General features: G+C 38.3%; 1 long non-coding RNA gene across 1 annotated transcript in view; it reads right to left on the minus strand.

Moving 5' to 3' along the window:
• Window positions 1-7,587: 7,587 nt before the first annotated feature.
• LOC112981870 (uncharacterized) overlaps window positions 7,588-21,784 on the minus strand; it is a 55,935-nt gene continuing 41,738 nt past the window's right edge. The window contains exon 3 of the long non-coding RNA XR_003258838.2: window positions 7,588-9,008. This is a non-coding gene — a long non-coding RNA (uncharacterized LOC112981870). The remainder of the gene's footprint in view (window positions 9,009-21,784) is intronic.

The following is a 21,784-nucleotide window of genomic DNA, read 5'->3' on the forward strand; positions in this document are numbered from 1 at the left end:
CCAAATCTTTCCTTTACTCCTTCTCATTCACACCCTATTGGGAAGAGGGAAAAAAAAAGCAAAAGAAAGAAAAAACCTGCAGCACATTTCCTCTAGCACAGAGGGTGGGCAAAACAGCTGCCTCCGCAGCTGATGCCACCGTTAACTCAGTGTGCTTGCTCCACTAACCCAAAAGCACACAATAAGCCCCTGGAAGGCACATCACACAGCTTTGCAAGCACAGCGCCCAGCTCTCCTGGTGCTGCCGCATACTGCCTCCTTACCAGCAGACACAATAGGCATATGAAATCAGGCCTTGTAAATAATTCATCCCTTGTGTTGGTCAAAAACAAAGAAATAATACATGTGCCAGTAGATACATGCACAGCAGGACCTTTTAAAGAGAGGAACAAATTTAGAGTTGGAGCTTTTTATTTCCATGTATTAATCATTTCCTTGGGGGAAAAAAAAGTGTGCTGACAACTTCGGTAGGTGTATTTTGTGCGCTGAAAGACCTGAATGAATCTGTTTGATTCGCAGGGATTACAGATCTTGTGGTCCACTTTTTAAGAGGACTGTGCATCCACAGCCCCGGTGAAGAGTTTCAGAGAGCACCTGTCTGGGACTATACTGACCCGTGAGCTGCTCTCATAGTGAGATAGGATGGTTCTCAGGGAGGCAATGTACTCTGACTGAGATCAGACAACATCATTTTGGAGCCACTTACCAACAAAATAGCATGGTTGCCTGCTACAAAACAATAAATGAGTTTTATATTAACCTAAAATGCAATTTTTCATTGGTATTAGAATATTACTGGAGCCAACACTTTTGTGAATTGGACCCTAAATTGTTTTAGTGACACTTAAATACCCACTAATTTAATGCCAGTTAAACTGGCGATAAAAACACCCCCGACTGTGTTGAGCTGTCATCCTATTTATGTAAAATAGCTCCAAATCTTAATACTAACTATGCTAAGCGATGCCACTGGGATAAAATTGATGGTGCATGTGCATAGCTTATTTTTTTGAATATACTATGAGGCATTCTAGCCAAGTTTTTTTTAATTACTATTACTACTTTAACTTTGCATAGTTATTCCCTAAAGCAAGCACTGGAGGGGAAAGTGATCTTCCTGCACCAACTCTGAAGCAGTAAGTCTTTGTGGACAACCCTTTCCATTCACCCTGCTCTCTGCCAAAATTTAATCAGTGCCTCTTTACTGCCTTGTAGTTATATACCTTCCTCTGTAATTTGTGGAAAGAGCAGGTTCCTGCATAACTGCCTTCTTTAGTGTCTGACTTGCAGGTTAAGCATGAATCACCTGGGCACTTTGGGGTGGGGAGTGGGGTTTGGTGGTCAGAGCAAGGGGGAGGTACAAGACCTCCTGCCTTCTGTTGCCTATCCCTGACAATCGGTCACTGCAGCATTTAATGGGAATGCACTTAATTTTCCATGCCTTACTTTGCCCACCTAGAAAGCAATGCCATGATCCTTATCCTTAAGTACACAGTCAGTTTGAAGATAGTCTAAAGATTAGTTTGAACCCAGCTGCTGTACCTGATCAAACCGTTATTGTGAGCAACTCTGGGTATAGTGGAGTGTTTAACTGAAACGGGGTGAACTGAAACCTCAGATCCTGAAATGATCCTGAAGTCTGGGTCAATGTGCAGCTGGGAATCTTAAAGATGAAACATGCTTTGAGTTTTCAAAGCCACTGGAAACCTTTGAGAGGAAAGATACGAAGTGTTAAAGGAAACAATCCACACTTTGCAGTATATTGCAGTGATTATTAACATTCTTGCTTATTCAGACTCCTCACTGCTGCATTTTGCATAAACAGAAACTGATTTTGATGCTTCAGCCAAAAAATGTCACCATGAAAAAGGCTTGTTTTCAGCAGCTCTAGTTAAAATCTGATTATTCCAGACACTCCAGAGCCTGGACTGGTGCTCTCCACGGGCACTGCTGGAGTCAGAGAGCACACTAGGTCGTTGATCTCTGGTACTCTGAGGCAGTGAACCCGCTTTTGCCTAGAATCCCAAGAATGAAGGAAGTTAAAGTGTGAGATGACTTACAAATAAATTCTGGGCATCAATGATCAAGGCTGATCCTACTCTACTGTAACATATTTATAGGCACATCTGGGTGATCAGAAAGAACAAAAAAGAAATGACAGAGCCCTGAGAATTCTTGAGCACAAAGAGACAGAGATGGACCAACAGAGAAATTAGGCACATTTATTCACTGTTCAGTCTCAAATTCTCACTCTTTCTCTGTCTTCCCACCGGCCTTCCTCACATTTTCTCTAGTCAGGTCTTGACCTTTCTCCAAGCTGAAACCAGATGCAATTGTTAATGTATAGACAAGTGAGTCCTTCCCAGTGCCCAACTAAAAAAAATAGGTTTTTTTTTGGTTGTTGTTGTTTTTACAATATGCACAGGTCTGTCTGTCAGACCATGGACAAAGAATTACGGAAAGAGCTCTAGATTTCCATTTCAATCCAAACAGGTTCTACATTGTCAGACCACATGCATTGCCAAAGTGATCAAAACCAAATTTTGAGTGGTTGTGGAAATGCTAGGCTATAAAAGCACCACAAAACTTGTAGATCCAGTTCCTTTCAGAAGCAGAATCTAGGCCATTGTCAACACAAGTCTATCAACATGTTTTTAAAATGCTCTACAAAATATACTGTACAACTTCCATTTGTACCCTGTTTGAGTGTTTCAGTTCATCATATTTAAGAAAGCTTTTCTTGTTTTTCCAAGTCACCCCACCCCTCCCCTCCAAAAAGTAATTTGATTCCCTGGTAACCACAAGCAGCAACTGATGACAGCTTCCTTCATAAAACTATTTGTGTACTGAAAGATTACCATCACATCTCAGCCTCCTCTCAGGTTTCCAAACTAAATAAAACAAATTTCTCCAGCCTTTCATTGTACCTCTTGTTCTTGTTATCTTCCTTTGGATTTTCAGCAATTCATCGTTATTTCTGATCAACAAATTCCATCTTCACATAAGCACTGCTTTTGCCTTCCTTTGGGTTAATTGTATACCAAAATGGCACTTTAGAATCAAACAAAATATTTCAGCATTATATCAGATAACAATGAAGATAACCAAAATGTTTATTGTTTTAAAATGTTAGTAAAAGCAGACCAGCATTTGGATTAACATCAGAATATGTATATGTGTAAGGGATTTTAAGATATATGTGCAAGATTTTTAGCTGGCAACAAGGAAATAAATTTAATATTAAATTTCTAACAGACTGTTAAATAGAATAGTTCTTTTAGATGTCTACAAAAGTGAAACTTTGTGCAAGGAATATTGGACACCAATATTTGAAGTGAATCTCCAACTCTCTTTTCCAGAGGCAAGGAATGTTCTTTAAAACATGTCTTCAGAGAAGGCAGGCTTGAAAAAGCTTAGGCTACAGGTTTTCTCCTTTCTTTATTTTTTTTTATCCAAATGCTAATATTGGTCCTGTTTGGCAATTCTGTCACAACCACAAGCACCCTGATATAACTTACATGATATATTACCACTAAGCACTAACTTCTGTGAAAATGTTCAGCCAAAGTCTGTCACAGCTGAGCCATGTTTGTTCTCCAGCTCCTCTGGCCAAAAGTAGATGACCTAATCTGCCTTTGCTTGGTGTAGCTTCCTGTTTCATTTTCTAGTATTTATGAGGCAGAAGAATTCCTTGTGTTGGTGTGCAGTCATGAGGTCACAGGAAATGTAGAATTCCCAGCAAGAGGGATTGTTTCATAAATGGGTTGTTTCATAATAACCTGCCGGTACGAGTGTGATTGTGATGCTTTGCCTCCAGCTATATCAACCCAAACTGTTTTGCTCCATTGTTTGTCATGGCCAAATAGGTCATGTTTCAGCAGAACTGTGCATATCAGCTCAGTGACATGGATGCACCGCCATGGGTTATGTGACTGTGGATTCATGCACCACATACTGAATATGCAATAGAAATACAGCGTAGAGTTCCTTCTCTCAATTTTTGTGATTCCTGCTGAGTGGTGCACTTAGGTATTTTTTTAGATAAAGTTCTCTTGAACTTCCAGGTATGTTTTCCCTTGTGTAGAAGATCCTAATTCACACTGCCATATCCCAGTAATTACTTCAGTTTCAGGATGGAGTATGTCTGAAGAGATTTATTTAAAAAATTTTTTTTGAAAAAATTATGTAGTGCTACTTACTCTTATTTAGCCACTTTCTTTTTGATAGAGAAAATGCTAGAGACTTACTACAACACAGTCACAAGATGCTATTCAGGTGTGTTTTCTGTTTTATAACTGCAACTTTAAAACGCATTTAATAATTAGCAGCAATGAACCCTAACTGGTATGTAAGGAAGTCTTGCATCAACCACTAGACAGTAGGCTTACTCCTGCACACCCACATCCAGTCAAGTGAAAATTACTTCAGTGCTTATCTCATAATTGCTGATCTTAACATTGTTTACACTATTCAGAATATTTTCCAATTGATTTTTTTAACCACTGAATTTGTATATAGAACAGCAAACATAAGTCTTTTGCTGGGTAAAGTTCCATTTCTAATGAACTGTTTGTAGTTATAAGTGGGGGGTAATATAGTGACAACATTTCTCTCATTTCTCTCCTGACAACTTCACTCTTTAGAGGTATGCTGTCTAACAAAAAGCAGTGGTGAAGATACTTTCTATACTGCTCCTGGTCCTCCTGCCTGCACTAGGCTCTCATGACCTTTTTTTGTTTTAAATAGATCTTCTGCACAGCAATACAGTAAAAATATAAAATATTCTGTTCCAGATAGATGCATAAAAATCAATGGGCTAAATACTCCCTTGTCTAAGACAACTTGGTTAATTCTACACTCATTTTGGTGGCAACAATTTATGTGGCCCACAAATCAATATTTTGGCTGTTTCTGTATTCAGGTACAATACAGTCACAGTTTTCCTGGATATGACAGGCCTCAGCACAAAGGACCAGAAGCTATAGTCACGTACAAGAATGGCTGTATCCCCTAGGCATCTATTATGGTACAGGCGTAGGTATTAAAGGATATTCTGCACCTTTATAAAACACAGTGAAGCTGAAAAAAACAGACCTAAGAATTAAACAGATTAAATCTGTTTTACACTACACTGCCCATCAAGTATAAGAAGGATTTGTGCCCAGTTCATAAGTTTTGGGTGCAAAGTAGGTCTGTTTGCACAGACACAAAAGAAAATGACATTATTTTAGTATACCTATAAGAAGGGTGGTTTTTTCCTCAATCCATGAGCAATCAGCAGCACAGAATTTCTATTTCTGGCATTGAATTTTGTCAGCTCCTTTTTTTTATCCGTGCTATCTCAATAAGATAATTACTATTGGATCAATAAGTGCTGCACAATAGAAAATGGTGAATAGACTCCTGGGGAATGATGTTGCTTCTCGCTTGTATGCAAAACAAAAACTGTTGAGAGGATGGAACAAGAGTGTCTTCTTTTGTCTTTATTACTTTCAGTGAACTGTTACACAGAGGGGTGGGTTTTTGTTTTTGTTTTTGTTTTTGTTTTTGTTTTTAATGGCCACTGTAAATTCTTGGTCGCCCAAAGCGGGATTAAAAGAAATGAGGATATAAGAAATCCATCCTTATCTAAAATATTGGTAAGAATTATTGAATAGGGAGGAAAGGAAATGGAGGGGGGGGGCAAACCTTTCTTTTCCCCACAACCAAAACTCCAGAGTTCCATAACATCTCTCTCTTTAGATCTAGAATTATCACTTAATATTTGTACTGCACTCCTATTCAGAAGCTATAACAGATGTTGCAATGAACACCACACAAACATAGAAAGATGTGACCCCCTAGCCTGAAAAGCACTGTTTGATGCTCTTAGTGCTTTTCTCCTACTGTAGAGTCACAATGGAATTACCACTGTGTAAGAGACATTATAGCAGGAATAGTATCCTCTAGAGAGGACAGATTGAAAAGCTTTTCTCACTGTATTTTTCCCAGTAGACTATGAGGTCTAGATTGAAGCTTTTTTGGCAAGATCTGGGAAGAGACATTTTGTTTTGCAGGTCAGCAGTTCCTTCATCTCTAACAGATTACAATAATACTTTATGCTATAGAGGAGCTAATGTAATATCACCAAACACAGATCTTCAGGGCAAGGTCCACTGTTTGCACTATTAAACTAGGTATATCTCTTCAAATTTGATTATTTCTGCAAAATAATAATAATAATCTGGAAAGTTTTCATCATAGAGAGGAAAGAACAGCAAAGAGAGTGCCAAGTCCACCATTTACAGCATAACTTGTATGTGCCATAAATTTGCATTTGGTCACCCACAATGATGACAAGCCTAATGTTCAAACAGAACATCTAAACACAAAAGAAGGCAGATTTCTTAGTTCCTCAACACAGTGTTTTATCCTTTGAAAGAGGCCTGTCTGATAAACATACTAATATGTATGGCAATAGATCTTCTGATAAATCACAATCTGATTTATAGTCCAGCTACTCACCTGTCTCTTGTAAATAAGCCTATATATATATATTTTTTTTTCCTGTCCATCTGTGGCAAGATAAAGAAGAGTTTGGTAAGTGGGTACTGCTGGCACTGGTGGTAGTTCATTCCATCAAGTAATGCAGCTCCCTGAAATTTATGCTTCTATCAATCATCCTGCACACATCATTTATAAGATGAAAAGAGAGAGAGAGAGAACATAATTTTACCAAAAGTTTTAAAACTTGCATAATTCTTAAAAGTGAGTAAAACGCAAATATAAATATAAACCATCAGGCAGCAACATTCAATAAATAAACAGCTCCAAAGCCACTTTCATTAGAGGTAGACTGGAAATGTCTGAAATTTATTTTTGTAAAGATTAGTTTCCATTACCTGAGCTTCAAAACTGAGAAGTTTTCCATCTTTCCGAAGTGTTTCATCAATTATATTTTGAAAAATATTAAGTTTGAAAATAAGCAGTTATAATCTGCTCTCTTTGTCACTGAGTACAATCCAAAGGATGATATTTAAGCAGTCACATCGATTTCAGTTTATTTCTCCTTTTCACTTCTGAACACCCACTCCCATTTTCCATTCAATTCTTTCCAAACTTTTCCAACTTCAAAAATGTCTACAGGACAGAGTGAAAATTTCATTCACTGTCATCATCTTCATACAATCTCCATTATTGCTATAAATACCTTGCCGCTTTTCCAAAATGGGTAGCTTTAGAATGTATCATAATGAAAAAAGTAAAACAAAAACAAAAAACTTTTTTTTTTCGTGACTGTACTGCATTCAGTGAAAACAAATAATGGTAGGTACAAAGGAAAAACAGTGTCTGAAATTTTCAGATTTGCCAAACAAAGAAAATTTTTCAATGAATGTGATTTATATATATAATTTTGAAACAGACAATCTATTATTGAAAACAAAAAATTAACCAGCTCTAAAAAATGTATGACTTCCATTCTGAACATTTCAAACAGGAGAAGAATAGTAAGAGAAAAAAAAGTAAATATTGCTTTCAAACCAGCAATGTTATAGACTTTTGATTTAGTACTCTACAGGACAATAAGGACACACTCGCATGTGGTCATCTTTCTTGAAGCACCTCATAGCCTTTATGATAGTTTCTCCTTATTTATGAGACAATGAGAGTAAAGAATACTTTCTTCAGTGTGAAAACATCATGGGATTAAGACTATTTCTTAGCATTAATAAACCGTCCTTTGCTGACCAGTAGTTTGCAGTGGTACCACAGGTGCAAGAAAACAACAGAGAGCACGGCAGGACATTTTCCATTATTTCCATAGCTTAGTCACTGGCTGCATCCAGAGCTCTCACAATCTCCTCACAGAGCTGAGCTATGAAGAATTAGCAAAGATATCTTTAGGAGTTCTATGCCTTTCCCCCCTCCAATCCAATGCAACTTTTATATATTCCTCTGCCGGCCACTACTTTTCTGTCATACATTTGTCCAAAAATGACATGGATTTTGCTGTATCTGTGGTAAAGGCCTTCAGTGTAGAAGTCTCGCACAACAAGAGTCAACCTTCCTCAAACTTATGACCAAAAATAATTGAACCAGTAAAAGAAGAGCTATCTGTATCTCCCAAACTGTTCTTTACAGACAGATTGCCTTTTGCAAGTCTTTGATCTCAAGACAGCAGCAAAGGGAAAGAACATTTGTAAAAGACACTACAAGTTCAATTCAGCCTCTTGCCAGTGTTCGACGCACATGTGCTTTTTAGTTAAGTAATAGTTTAAGGGGCAACATTAACATGTTCTAAGGATGAAGCCTCAGATCCCAAGATTAACTTCTGCACACTTTACACTTTTACAAATCAGGTGTCCTTCTAGTGATTTCTGACAATTTATACTGGATGAATTTGATATCAGCATGTTCTTCAGCTTGTACTGCAGCATTTCAAACCCAGCAGGAACAAATCAGACATCTGTCTTCAAGATGTGAGTGAGGGAAGAAAACAAGGATGAGTGGAAACAGAATTTGAAAATCTTCTGCATCTAGCAATCTTCATTCTTTCCCTCATAGCAACTTTTTGTTTTCTACTGCCTTCTTTTAAAACTCCCCTTACCCATCTGTGCTTTCTCCATTGATTGGTTAGATACAATCCTGCCTTGGCTTTCACGTTAATTGAACCCTGACTTCATTGTTCACGATATCCTCCAGGACATCTCATCCGGGTTTTGTGAACAAATGAAAACAGTTTGGGAGATTCTACATACAAAAGTGTGAAAATGGTAGAAGTCCTGAGGCTGTGTTTCTCCTCCTTCTGTGCTCTCCCAGATGGTGGGCCAGCCGTTCCTTCCTTTCAGGTGCTGTGCTGTGGGTGTGGAGGACTGGTAAGTATTTCATATCCCAATTTTGGAATTAGTTGCACCCACAGATGTTGGTACTTCTGGATCCCCTGGTGGTGAATTAGCTGTATCAGACACTTTCCAGCCTAGGAACTCTCTTGATTTTCTCCTACGCATCCCACTGTATTTGCAAATGCCCTGCAGAAGGAAATAAACTCCAGATATTACTCTTACTTGCTGTAAAAATGCAGACACGAAGAGTCAAAATACACCAGTCCTGTATTTCATGTGTCCCTATGTGAGGCTAGAAAGCATATAAAAGCCAAATTGTTACAGTCCCGTCTGCAGTCAGTTCAGTCCTAATTTCAGGAAATGAGAAGGAGAAGACTTTGCTGAATGACCTCTGCATGGCAGTGCTGCTGTCCTTTGACTTGGTGGAGCAGAGAAAGCTGTGAAGGGGGGAGTTATCCAAAGGTAAGCCAAGGATTTGCCCAAATCAGCTCAAATCACCTCAGTCGCAGTCCTGCATCACAGTAACCCACTTGTACTTTATTCCCACGTGCCGCAGCCATGGGCACTTCCAGCAAACACCACCCGCCTTGCTCCTGCGGATGCCGGGACAGGGTGAGCAGGGAGCCGGGAGAGCTGCTGCCGTGGGCTGACCCCCCCTTCCCCACCGTGCCTGCCACTGTCCCCCGCTGTCCCCGCCACCACAGCCCGCCCTCGGTGCTGGGAAAGGGCCCAGCTCTGCTTCCGACCGAATCGGCAGCAGGACGCCCCGCGAGCCCGGGAGGAGCTCGGCTTGGGCTTGGGAGGAGGCCCCGGCAGAAGCCCATTTCCTGCGCTTAAAGCTGCCGGAGCAGGATGCACAGAGTTGGTAATGGGGGGTATGCCGAAATGAAATCCAAGCGGATTATTCTGCTTCGGGAGGCTGGGGGGCAGCACAGGTAGCTGGTGGCATGCCAAATCCAGAGAATAAAAGAGATCTTTCTTACAAACCAATAGAATTAAAATGCTAAGCATTAATGTGGTTATCAGACGTCTCTGCTTTGCACTGGAATTCTCCCTGGCAAAGTTGGGGTTTGTACTTTTTTTTTAGGAGAAAAAAAAATCAAACCCTTCACTGACTGCCTAGTGATCCATCCCCCAAAGAGATTTAATCTATGCATAACAATGCTTAAATCAGCATGACATTTACAACACATATTAAGTGGTTTGTTATTTATTTCAAGACTTTAATTGGCACAATATATTAACAGCACTTTTATAACAGTTCCAGTTAAGAGTTCCCTATCCCTCCCACAATTAAAAAATAAAACCAACCTGAATTACGCTATAACCTTTTCTTACTTTCCTGTAGCACAAATAAATTATACAAAAATGAATGAATCAAAAAATAAGTAAATAAAACCAACCGTTTTGTTTTGCATACTACCCATGTATAAGGGTTGATTTTGTTTTCCTATACTTAGACAATTTTTGATCCTGACGTTTTCCAATATCTGTCACGTGCATTTCCCAAAGACAACCCCCCAAACAAAAAAATCTAACAACTCTCCCTCCTCCCAAACTTTTTGCTCCTTAAGAGCTTCTTCTTGTTCCATTTTCATTGCTATTTAGGGTAAAAGCTCATTAAAATATTATGAAGCACACGGCATAATTGTGTGGCAACATTTGCCAATGAATAACATCTGCAGCAATGTCTATGTGTATTTATAATACAGTAAACTTAAACCCACTCATTTATTTTTTCTTCATTGCCTCTGTTTTAAATTCTTTGTCCGAAGTAAGGCGCTAGGCAAATGTATAAACCACACAGGCTACAGTGCAGCCATTGTTACCGAGCTTTATCTGCTGTGCAGTGCCAAATATCATTTCATCATTAGACCACAGTTCATGCCAGGGTAAACTACTCTGTGTTCGATGTCTGCAAAATATTGTTTGCTCTTTTTATTATGTTATTATTTTAAACTTATCTATGCTGAGATTGGGTTCTTTCTGTGTGTTTGTTTTCGGTGCTTGCTGTCTGCGTGCGTTATGTCCTAGGCCGAACTGTATTTGGAAAACCAGCAGACAGACAAGCCAACACTTACTTTTCTCTCACTGTCTATCACTTACATCAAAATTTTACTGGAGTCCTTTTATAATGAAAATTTTATCACTACTGAGAGACAGCGTAGTCCCCAAATATTTGGGGTAGGACACCGTGTCATTTTTGCTTGACTACTCTTATTTGTGGAAGTGGGTTAACTGTAACATGATCATAAAAAAAGGAGAAAAGCTATTCTCGTCTTAAAAAAAAAAAGAAAAAGACTTGAGAAAGATAATTACCACAATATGTGACAGAGACAATAGAACATACAAACTCTTCTGAGCAAAACACATTGATCTAGCTAGTCCATATAATAATGTATGTGCGTAGCTTTTAAAAACTACATATTCCAGAAAAAAACATGGAGACATTAAAAATATGCACAGGATAATGGGCTGAGATTGGAATTTTTGCGGTACTGAGGTCTTTTCAGGACTGTGTTTCTCCCTCCCTGACACCACCCAAGAGCTGCAGCACCGACCATTTGCCAAGAATCTGACATACACCTACACTTCATTTAAAGCTGTCAATCATTTTCATGCTTATTAATAAGAGGAGGCTCGAAAAGAATTTATATCCTAGAACAACTGATAACAGAGCTTAAAAAGTCTGTGACTCTAGTGTGAGCCTTTCATTCTCCCATGTTAATCTTCCTATTGTTGAAAATAGTCATGTGAGAATGTTCTCGGAGACTGCACTGTTCTCAGTTTTTCCTCCTTTCTCTGCCAGTTGTTCCTAGAACAAAACCATTTTGCTAGACGATTACAACCATATGCATTCAAAAATATACATTTTCTTCAATTACATATAAAAGATATCAATAATACTGGTACTACTTTTGGAAGGTGCATGTGTCCTCAAATCACATGCCTCAAAAACTTTCTTCAGCAGGAAGGAATAGCAAGATAGCAAAAGTCCTTTATTATATATGTTTAGAAGCACTGAACCTTGCAGCTCTGACCTAAGCTTTCTGGTATGTTTCAGCCAAGCCCAGATCAGACTGTGTGTTTCAGAAGTCCCATCACCTCGTTTTCTCAAATCATCACTACAATTGCTTGTTTGAATCTCATCTCACAGCCTCAGGTGATCCCAGCTATTTCTTTCTCTTGTTAATAACATACTTCTCCCCACACACACTTAGATTATGATCCTGTTCAGGGTGAAAGATGAAATTAGGGGCTTGCTTTTGCTCCAGATGTAGAAGTTCTGTGGGTGAAAAGAATAATAAAAAGGCACTAAAAAATATTCTGATAGAACCGTGCACAGAAAAAAAGCAGAACTTGCTATTTGTGGGCCTTTGAGAATAAGCTGTTGAAGGCATCAAACAGTAATCCTGCTCTCGGTTACCCTAATCATCTCCAAGTCTGCCAGGCCATGAGACCTGAGTTGGAGCTGGTGAGTGGTGTGGGAAAGCTATTTTGTATGTATAAAGAACTGCCTTTCCTAAGCAGTATTCTTGTACAAGACTGAAAACACTAATTAAGGTGAATGACTCTCCCTTTCTGCTACAACTGATAGACATGCTGTCCTCATAAAAAAGGGAGATAAGGAACATCACTGTGATTGGTATCTCCACCAAAGATCCTACACAGCTTCTGGGGTCAGGGAATATACTCCCTTCAATTAACATATGCCAGCAAATGGTGATACTACTGTTGAGGAAAAAACACAATAACTTTAGGTGTGAGAAAGTAATGAAAGAAGTAGTAATGAAGCTAAACTTTTTCTCATATTAATGAAAGAAAAGGCACAATGGCACCTTCATGGCAAAGCCATCCTGTTGTACTCTGCAGTGGATGCCTGCAACTTTAGCTTTGGTAAGAAAATAACCCCAAAACAAATCGTCCTAAAAGAATAGTGTGAAATTTTGGCGCTTCCAGACATCACGAGTATTGATTAGGTCACAAAGGAAGTGTCAGGATTATTAATGATACAAAGCAGAGTTCACTGGCGTAAGCTGGTTTGGATAGAGTCCTATACCTGTAATACTAATCTGATATATTTGGACCTCTTGAAGTTCCCAGTGTCTTTTTATATTACGTCTTTTCAGCCTGCCCAAAGAGTGATTAAAAGGTCTTGTGATGCTTAAAATAAGAGATACAAAAATAAGCAGAAGACAAATCCAAATAAAGATCACTGGCTATTTGTGTCAGTGCAACTGAGGGTTAATCTAGAGCGAAGTAAATGAGTCTTCTACCCCTTCCTCCTCCACTCTTTTAAAACGACAAAAAAAGGGGAAAAAAAGAAAAATCATTTTAGGGAAAAATAAAACAAATTCTTTCTTCTCCCTTTTTTCCACTTTTTTTTTTTTTTTTTTTTTTTTTTTTGCATTAGGCATCCCTTACCTTCATACCCTTGACAGAATCATGTAACAAGTCTGCCAGCTTGGAAGAAATGCGAGTGGAAGAGCCTGGTTAGATTCTTCCACACACCTCATTTTCATAACAAGTGAAAAGGCAACAGACCCCCACCATGTTGTCCGGAATGTAAAAAAAAAAAAGATCTACCCATTTATCCACTAATCCAGGACAACAAAATGGAAACATTTGGAGATTAAATTTGCAACTAGAACAGGAAAAAGAAAAAAAAATTGATAGTCCACTTGATTTCACTGCTCAGATCTTTGTGTTGGGCTGTAACTCAAGTACTAATTGGACAGTTGAAGAAAGCTATGTGCTAAAAATTCTTTTACTAGCTTTGCTCAAGCCTTTGCTATTCACTGGCTACAAATGGACACTTCCACAAAATGGAGTGGTGGCTGCATGCCATTAAAGTCTCCATTAAGATCTGGACTCAAACTTTCGCAAAAATTGGGATCTGGGGCTTGGACTTGTCCTTAGAAAAAGAGAAGCTGGACAAATAAAGTAAAAGGAAATCAGGAACTGGAGAGAGCAGCTGCCAGCCTTACCATGAAGCGTAATAACTAGCTCCCACTAAAGCCAGTGAGATACTGCCATAAACCGGAGGGTGTTTTATGACTGGGTATCCAAGGATACACACACAGCCATGTCTACCCTCTCCTTTTGCTCACAAGCTGTGTTACAGGATATGCACATACAGTCTCTATTTCAAGACCTAAAGTGATGTTTCTTTATTTACATGAAAAAAAGCAGAGAATGAATTTGGGATAGTTAGATATAGGCAGGCATGCTCTGACCGGATATGCCCATGCAGTTGGGACTTCAGAGCTGAATCATCGTCAGTCATCAGTGTGACTCTTACCATATGCATAGGGGAAAGGAAAATAGTCGTCCTTTAGATTAATCATAAACATGCCTGGAGAAATTGCTTCCCTCAGAATCAGAACTGGCCACCACAATAATAGATGACAAATATTCCAATTAAGTCTAGCAGCATATATTTACAAACAAACCCCATGGCTGTATTTTATTCCTCTCAGTCCCCTTTTCAGATGATGCAGTTGGGATTTTGGTTGATGTAGCTGGGACATACTTGCATACTCCAATTTCAGCAGCAGACAGCAGTCCTACTAATTCAATTGCACATGTTGTAAGAACAATCACTAGAGAACCCAGAAACTCACAGTGTCATCTGCCATTAACAGAAGGCAACTGGTGAGATTTTATCTTCCCCTAATAGATTTCAGTTAAAGCTTGATTTTAATTAGAAAACCCAGAAGAATTAGGTCCAATTCATTCCTGCTTTGCATGTGGTTGAACTGATCACAATCCAAGAATGAGAAAAAGCTTAAACAGAGGACTACACAATAAACACGTATGTAGCCAACTCTGGGTTACCCATGGTTAGATTATCCAAACTAGTAAGTGCCTAGTGCCACAGGGTAATAAGCGTGGCATGCCACCCGCCAAGGCTCTGCTCTGCCTGTCGCTTCTTACCTAGTGACTGTTCTCAACAGAAATCAGTATGAAGGGTTGTTTGGTTTTTTGTTTTCCCCAAAGTCTATATACCAAATGTGTATTTTAAGTGTATTTTACATACAGTTTGTATTATCTATACTTTCGGTTTTATCCAGGCAGCTCTGTTTCATTCCCATGCATATTCTCCAGGGTGATTGAGACTCAGCTGTTTTCTTTTCACTGTTCTTTTATTTAACTTAACCCTGGCTAAAAGTGCCAGGGTTAGTTCAGACTGAGTATACAGGAATTCCTCTCTCAGTCCTAGTTACTGTGCAAGTTAGTTTTTCTGAACTTTGGCTGGAACATTCTGCACTATTTAAAAACAGAAGCAAGGGGCAGATTTGCTTTGTTGCTAGTTTGAAAAACTACCATGCATTTTGAACCTTATTTTTCTCAGTCAGTGTAAATCAAAGGTAAATCCATTCAGGTCACTGGAGTTAAAGCAATGTAAGCAAGTGAAACAGGGTCTCTGTATATAATTTGGTCCTCTCTCACCTCAGAAGCATGCCACAGTGAGTCAGTTCCCCACCATTACAGGAAAATAGTGTGAAAAAGGGTAATGTTGGTATGATGCACAGCACTATCATATCAAATCTGCTGAGAGCACCAGAAAATGGAAAGTGATAGCCAGCTGCCACTGCTGGGGAGATTCATTCCAGGGGCTACATCTGGATCCTGCAGCTGCCAAGCTCGTGGTGACTGACTCTTTCCAGTCCTGGAGTAATCGGAGGTGAAGTAATAGAAGCAACACAATCCCCGTACTATCAGTGATATGAAAAAGATATAGGTATTACTGTTCACCATGGTGCTAGTCTGTATGTTTCCTCAGCATTTGTAAGATGTGAATATATTTACTAACACAGGAATATCAGAATACCTAAGATTTAGAATGATGAAGAATGTTTTTTCAAGAGCTATTTTCTAGGATAACATACCTGCCATTAACATAGCAACAATATGTATGATGATGCTTTCCATTTAGCACTTATACATGAATCCTCATTCTCTGTTTGACTGGCATAACTCTGTTGCTAGAGCTGGGCTAGACAAGTTATTTCTCTTGTTTCTTCCTCTGCTGTTCATTTTTCTATGCCCTGAAAAACACTAATAAACTCCCACATATTTCCAAATAGAAATCCATGTTTTTCACTATAAGATTAGCTTTCAGTAAAAACAAAAATGTGAGTAGAATTTTTTTTCTCAAAAATGCCATTTAATCAAAAACAGTGAAGAGAAAAGCCAAAAGAAACAAAACAGGTTTCAGTGAAAACTATTCAGTTATTAGTGTCCTCAGAGTTACGTCTGATTACATGCTATTATGAAGTCTGGATCAGGCTGTCAGAATGATCTTGCAGCTATTTCAGTGTGCACTCACAGTGCTATTTTAGAGGAATTAAAGAGACACAATGTGTGAGATCTGTGAGATTTTCCTTTATTTTCTAAACCAGAGCAGTTACCTACAAATATACATTCATGGTGTCAGGGAGATATAACCATGTTTTGGTTACAGGGCAGGTACTTCTGCAAAATAAATATGCACTCTCAAATATTCATGGCTTTTATATTCCCAAATGGGTAATACATACTTGGAAACAGATAAGTGTTCTCAGTGCTCCTGAAACACACTCATTCCGGTGCCTTGTCCATGGCTGAATGTTATATGAAAGTTTTTGAACAGAGAATACAGCTTTCAGCAACATTGCAAAGAGACAGCTGTTGCCCACAAATATATTCTTGAAGTTACAGCTGCTGATTTATACATTGTGGTCAAAGTTAAGCAGATGACACAAAAGGTAAAATTCTCTCTACCACAGGAAATACATTTTGGCTTTTCTTTTTTTACTTACACTATGAAATGTCATAGTGGGCATTACAGAACACCATGACCAGAGGTTCCATCTAGGAATCAGTAGAAATTACGCTTGTACTGTGAGGTGGATAAAGATAATTGTGAAAGGTTTCTCTGACCATATCTAACTATTAAGAATTCCCAGACTCCATTTAAACAGTTTGATCTTTCTCTCACTGAAGTAGTAATTGCAGGAGGCTGCCCTAAGAACTGCATTTGATGGATCTAGCTGTGTCTGTAGTATTTGTAATTTTCCTAGTTTATACTATTACATCTACCATGCTGTTACATATGCAATGAATACTACTTAATGTTTTTAGCATACTTTACAGAGATTAACTAATCTCCACAATGTCCCTGAGAAGCAAGTGTATGAAATGAGCATAATGATAACTAGGAAGCAGTACAGAGTCCTAATGTGACTTAACCAGGGCCTGTGCTGAATCGTTAGCAGAGCTGTGAAAGGAGTACTGGGTACAGACACAGGGATTTGGCAAGTTAACATTTTATGCAACTAGAAATTTAGAAATGCTTTCAGGCTGTTTTATGTACATATGTATTTATGCAGTTTGTGTTTTATTTCAGTTTATTTCATTTCACTGGACTGTCTGACTGCCAAAATTCAAGAGGGTAGTAAAATCATTAATGAGCTTTATCCTCACCACAGGCATTTGAGGTAGAGAAGTGTTATCTTGCTTTCAGATGAAGATGGGTAGATTAAGTGGTCCTTCTGAGATCAGCCAGACTCCATGGCACATGATGGCAATTTTACATTATGTATGTCCTCAAAGTCTCAATTCAACAATATATAATATAGCTAGAACATCCTTTTTTTCTCTCTCTTTTTTCTTTTTCTTTTTTCTTTTTTTTTTTTTTTTTTTTTTTTTTTTTTGTGTGTGTGTGTATGATTCAAAACCTGCTTTTAAATATTTAAGAAAGGGTTAGTTGTTTTTTAATTTAGACACAATCAGATTGTTGATTCATAATTTTATTATGAATTAGTGGGTGGAATGAAAGCTGCTGGCTTGTTTTATAAGGGAGTATGATACTTTTGGACAGAAATCCCATGTAGAACCTGGGATGGAGAATACCTACGTTTATTCCATTTTAACTAGCAAAGGCCTTATAATGTGGGAGCATCTCAAAAAACTGTTTAATTGGAGAGCAGAAATAGAAGGAATTCAAGGAACTACTGAAAGGTGGGTACAGTGATTTACTGAACTACTTGTACTTTGGACTGAGGAGCCTAAACAGAAGGTGGGCCTCCAGCAGTTGAGGGAAAGTAGGAACAGGGTATTCAAGCTCCTTTAGACAGAAGATGCCAGCTCCGTGACGTCTTGCTTCCAGCAGTGGAATCAATATGGGAGAGTGTTTAGGCCGATATCCCTGCCCTTGTCAGGAAGGTGAAATACAGGAACCCCTCGTGACACTTATACTGATACCAGAGTCCTAAGTAAGGTCAAAACTGTGAAATCAGTGGCTAAGGAGCCTAGCTTACGTCTAAAACATGAATATGTGTAAAAGACATCCTTGATTACAGGGCCAAGAACCCTGAGAGCAGGCCAGTGCTGCCTCCAGGGATATCACTTCCAGCTCTCTATTCTCACGCTGCACGTCACAGCTACCACTTACATCAAGCCTGTTTGCCTTCTTTATCTCCTGCCAGACATTTATTTTTCCTACATTTAAGATATGACCCTATCAAAAGTTAAAAAACCTGAGGAAGTCAAATATTTAGCATCTCCAACACTTGCTCCTGTTTGGTCCAAAACAACAACAGAGACACTCTCTAGGGGACCAGGCACGATGTTTTTTAAAGCTATTGTAGAGAAGGGTAGAGGAAATATCTCTGCTAGAGATTTTCCTGATCCAGTCTGGGTCCATTGAAATGTATGGAGTTGATGACCAGTTTCGATCACAACAGCAATAAATGCAGTGAAAATGTGCTGAGCTACCAAATATGTCTTTCCCCACAACACAACATGATGCAAAATGTACCTAATTAACCCCCATGATTTCCTGTCTGCTTCATACACCATCTTTTTGAGACATCCAATAACTGGCACCTCCCCCTCATATCAATATTACATTCTTTTCTTTTGCTTTATTCTTCTGATATTTGTCAGTTTTCTGATATTTTAAGAGGTATTCATTAAAGAAGAAAGTTATAAACCCACTTGGTCATTTCATCATTACCTGGCTCTGATTGCCATCTGCTGCAGTGTGAAGGCCTAACTTCCTGGACACATAAGTAATTCCCATTTCACATGTGGTATCAGAGCAGAATTTGGCTCAGTGACATCATTCCAAATGACTTTAACAAGTGGAAGCTTGTTATTTGTCCTTTTTCATTTCATTTATTACATAGTTCATCTTACCACTTTGCACCCTAAATTACATATTAAGCTGTGTTTATGGTTAGAAGAATGACTGTAAAAACTGCTTCATGTTTGCACTGAGTTACATATACCTTTTTTTTTTTTTTTTTTTTTTTTTTTTGGCATATAAAGAGACTTTTATTCCTCTTTATTTCACAGAAGCCAATCCAGCAAGGGGACAATGAGCTAGTTTCTTTCATGATTCATGCATTATCAATACAATTATTAATTAAGTGTTAACAGTTGGAGATCTTTCTTTAATACAGATAATGAATAAAATTAGTCAGGAAAAGAAACCTCAGCTCATACTTCAGTTTCTTTTTTATACACAGAAGATGATAGCACTAGAAAATACTTTTTTTTAACACTGCCATTTATAGTTGACTAGAAACCATATGTACCTTAAATAATATAATAATATGTATGTAAATAAAATAATGATATGTACCTTTTTTGTCAGTGAGGAATGTGTGCATGTGGCTAATTTCAAACAGAGAATGGATCCTATTTTAAAAACGTGTGAGGCATTGTTTTCACCATGTTGCTTTTTAGAGCAACTCTAATTTTAGGAGGATCTGGTGAGGACTGTTTAGGATGTTCCAATCGTCCCTTTTAAGTCTCTTTGACAAACAACTGTGCTTGTGCTGAACAAAGAGAGCTTCTACGTACTTCAAATACCTGTGTTGGTTTAATCCATTTCCAGAGAGCTGACCTGTTTCTCCTTGTTACCCACCTGTGCACAGACAGCAATGCTTAGAACAAAGATTTAGCATGAAAAGCCAATGACCTTGTAATAACAATATTCCATGAGATACTGTGCAGTATTTCTGTCCCATTTCTCTGACAAGGCAGGGAGTTCAGACTAGCCAGGCAAGGACATCTAATCCGAAACAGATTTCCTTACTGTTCAACACTTATTGTAGAATGAGCTCACAAGAAAAATCTAATACTGCTTGATTACTCATTAGTTCCAGCAACCTGCTTTCATATTTATTTCTGTCCCTTCTTTTCCATCATGCCATTACTCCCTGTAGCAAGCTATGGTGGTTAGAACACAGTACAAAATTTAGCACACAGCAGTATAACATACCACATCAACCAAAGTCTAACTTAAACACACTATCAATCATTTGCTGTAGTATGTGACCGTCTCATTGTGTTAAAGCTTACACAAAGTTCTGAGTATCATTCATATTTTAGATAATCCACCCCAATTATGTTTATTGTTTGTTTGTGTTTTCTTAGAACTCACTTTAAGATTAGGACAAAAAGTATTCCTTTTTGTTTGGTATCATCTTGTTCCTGCCTCCAGTGGCAGTTTCAGAATGCAAGAAGGGATTCTCTGCTTCAGACACGTGCATTAAGCTTGTAAACTCTTTTGAGGAAAAAAGAAAAAAAATACCCTCCCCCCAATTTTTTCACCCTGTAGATCAATCCTTCTCATGAAATGCTTCAAGCATTTCGAATCATAAGATGTGTCCCGAAAAACACCTTGTGCCTTTCAGTGATAATTACTAACTATCAGAAATTTTTTTTCTCTGTCTGAGGGCAGACTATTCCAAAGCCAGTAATTTTTCTGGACATTTTCTGGGTCTTAAAAGCCTCCAGCATTTGATGCAGGGGGCGTGATTTCTAGCTTGATTATGTAAGGTTTTTACCTTTCAGCAAAACTGTTTAGGTGTGTATTATTACATTTGCCTTCAGGCATGTAAATATCACACCCAGTTTCTTTGCAACCTCAGCCTTAACTGAAAGAGAAATAAACCGCCCTGCAAGGGGGAAGGGGGTTTGATGTTTACCGGAAAGTAGGATCTTCAGACAAATCTACATATAAGTAACTTTCCATTCTTAAGGCAGGTACTGTCTCACTTTAACTACAGCTGAATAAAAATACTCTTGAATCAATGTCTTCATTATATTTGGGATCTTTCCTGTTTAGACTGATTGCAAATGGAGCATGATTGTAGGACTGAATTCCTTAATTGTAACTTTTCTAAATGAACACATGAAGTGTTTTGGTCTACAGCTCTTTCAATGCGCCCAAGGCTAGCATTTCTGCACGCATTTGGCCTTGAATCCAGTATTCAGCCTGTGCAAATGGTCACATTTGTCATGTGGTGCAGTTTCTGTTCCCCAGCTGAGGGACTTAATCCTGTATACAGAAACCGTGGCAAAAGAAATACCTCAAGAGAAGAGAAGAGAGCGACACCACTTTAAAGGAGGAGAAGAGGCAAAAAGCAGCCCAGCAGATTTTTTATATTTGAAATCTCTTTCCTGTACATTTTTAAACAGGAAAGAGTCTTATATTTGTCTACATACAAGAATGCTTGATTTAAAAATACTTGATTTTCATCCCAACAAGGGAAAGATATGCCAGATTTATTAGCTGTCTAATAGACTTTATGTTCACTTTTCTTGACACATTCCAACCAAGTAATTGGGTGTATAAAGATTAGATATAACCAGTGACTTCATCAAGAACAACAGAAAATACCTGAATTTGCCTTTTCTTCAAATACTTTCATGAACAAGACTGGTTTCATGAGTACCAACTTAAAAAAACAGCTAAGAAGGAGGGTGCATGTGACCTTTCCGAACTGCAGGTTAGGTTTAGCAATCCAATTCACAAATTTATTCATTATTTATTCCCTCCTCACTACAGAAAATAAAAGCTCTTTACTTTTTTTGTTGTTTTAATTTGGGGTCTTATAATTAGGCACTTAATTTAGTTGTTCTGGTATGTAAGTGGCCAGGTTTAAGAGGCTATAAGCATCTAA

Source organism: Dromaius novaehollandiae, chromosome Z (assembly GCF_036370855.1).
Source record: "Dromaius novaehollandiae isolate bDroNov1 chromosome Z, bDroNov1.hap1, whole genome shotgun sequence".
NCBI classification, from domain to species: Eukaryota; Metazoa; Chordata; class Aves; order Casuariiformes; family Dromaiidae; genus Dromaius; species Dromaius novaehollandiae.